Source organism: Galeopterus variegatus, unplaced genomic scaffold (genome assembly GCF_000696425.1).
Source record: "Galeopterus variegatus unplaced genomic scaffold, G_variegatus-3.0.2 Scaffold5648, whole genome shotgun sequence".
Classification (NCBI taxonomy): domain Eukaryota; kingdom Metazoa; phylum Chordata; class Mammalia; order Dermoptera; family Cynocephalidae; genus Galeopterus; species Galeopterus variegatus.
Window position 1 is genome coordinate 68,237 of NW_007731759.1, and position 2,277 is coordinate 70,513.

The 2,277-nt window shown below is 42.1% G+C and overlaps 1 pseudogene; it reads right to left on the reverse strand.

The window, feature by feature from the left end:
- The window catches only part of LOC103605189, a 58,191-nt pseudogene that overhangs the window by 22,462 nt on the left and 33,452 nt on the right, over positions 1-2,277 (reverse strand).

A 2,277-nucleotide genomic window follows, 5' to 3' on the forward strand; every position in this document is an offset into this window, starting at 1 on the left:
GAATTTTCTGTGTTATATCTTTTTACTTAATCTGCTCAAAAAAGCAGTGAATGAGGTGTTTTAACAGAAGTGTATAGTGAACACCTATGTATCTGTCACCTAGATTGAAAAATTGTTAACATTTTGCAGAATTTGCTTCTTGGCCTATTTTTTTCCCCTGAACCATTTCAAATGAAATTGCAGGCATCATAAAACTTCACCTCTAAATACTTAAGCATGTGTCTCCTAAAAATAAATGCCTTTCCCCACATGACCACAATACCATTTCACACCTGAGAATTAATAATACCCAATATTATTTAAAACTCTGTTCATATTCAAATGTACCCATTTGTTCCTCAAACGTCTCTTCTGGACTTTCTCTTTCTTTTCTTTTTTTTTTTTATTAAATCAAGATTCAATTAAGTTTCATGCATTGAAATGTTCATTTTCTTGTTTGTTTTTCAGGATGTGGAAATGAATAAACTTGCCTAAGCTTGAGCAAACGGTACGTGGTGAGCCTGGGTTTCAGGCCATGGCTGTAACAATCAAAGTTCACACATTCCACTATATCCCGAGATCCCAAATCTGGTTTTCACAGACAGTCACATTTCCAAAAAGAATTTTAGATTCCAATCTAGGGTTGNGCCTCATATCCAACTGGGTATGATTCACCACATCCATTGTAAACAAGTTACATAAGAGTAGTTGGCTCGCACGTGCGCCCGTGTACCCCTTGGCTCATTGCCACTATTGTGTACTTTTGGTATAAGAGGCAGCAGTTCTGAACTGCTGGTGGCAGAGCTTGCATTTGGAATAAAGCAAGTCTGTCTTGTTATCAGCCACCAGAATCTTTTTTTCAACTACCTGGCTCAGGACCTGCACAGGATGGGGGAGTGGGGTCTGTGATCCAGCCAGACAATTGGCATAGGTGTCAGGACTCTGAGCAGGTAAGGGAGTCACTAGCTCTCGGGAAGGGGAGGAAATGTGGCTACGCTCGAGTATGTGGTACCTGGCGGCTGCTTTCCTGTTGACCTGGGTCTGGTGTTGCTCATTGTACTACAAGACAACATGGACCAGGCACCCCATGAAGTGGTGTGGCTTCGAGATTTGCAGCAGAAAGCAGACTTGTTAGAAGTGTGGGTGCTTGTCCTGGAGGCTGAAGTACAGCAACNTAGCTGCTTGGCTTTTGCAGCTGTGGGACCTAGGGGTGGATGGCATAATGTGATCTGGCGAGGAGATGGAAAAGTTGGCTTCCATCACCACGCATCTGCCCCTGCGGCAGCGGTTACAGAACAGCTGCAGATATGCACTGGGACAGGATAACCACTCCTTGATGGAATGGGTGAATGCAGCTGTCTGGACTGTGTGGACGAATGCTGGAGAACTGCCCCAAACTGTGAGTAGGTGGCAAACATATGGAGAGCTGTATCAAATAATTCGGGAACTTGGTATGTGACAGTCAATGTTTAATGTGAATACCCATGGCCCGGACGATGAACGTTTTACCAGCAGCATGAGAGACATAGTGCTACGAAATGCACCATCAATGNTCATGATGCTAATGCCGTTCACGAGGGTAGAGCCCTCAACACATAACCATCTCCCAAAGGCCACATTTATTCATACCGTTGCAATGGGGTTCAGTTTCAACATGAATTTTGGACTGTACACAAACATTCAAACCACAGCAATTGAGATCTCAGAGATACAATGACAAGCTTACGGGTGGGGCTGAACATTTAGAATATCCCAGAAGGTGATAAAGCTCCTGGACAGGATTTCATCAAGACCCTCTTCTGCTGCTCATCACCCTGGGGTGGGGGACTAATGGGGGTCTTGAGAGTGCGACTGGCTGGGTCACAGCTCTGCCCTTCCATACCTTGTTCTCAAGTACAGAATTTTCTGTGTTATATCTTTTTACTTAATCTGCTCAAAAAAGCAGTGAATGAGGTGTTTTAACAGAAGTGTATAGTGAACACCTATGTATCTGTCACCTAGATTGAAAAATTGTTAACATTTTGCAGAATTTGCTTCTTGCCCTATTTTTTTCCCCTGAACCATTTCAAATGAAATTGCAGGCATCATAAAACTTCACCTCTAAATACTTAAGCATGTGTCTCCTAAAAATAAATGCCTTTCCCCACATGACCACAATACCATTTCACACCTGAGAATTAATAATACCCAATATTATTTAAAACTCTGTTCATATTCAAATGTACCCATTTGTTCCTCAAACGTCTCTTCTGGACTTTCTCTTTCTTTTCTTTTTTTTTTTTATTAAATCAAGATTCA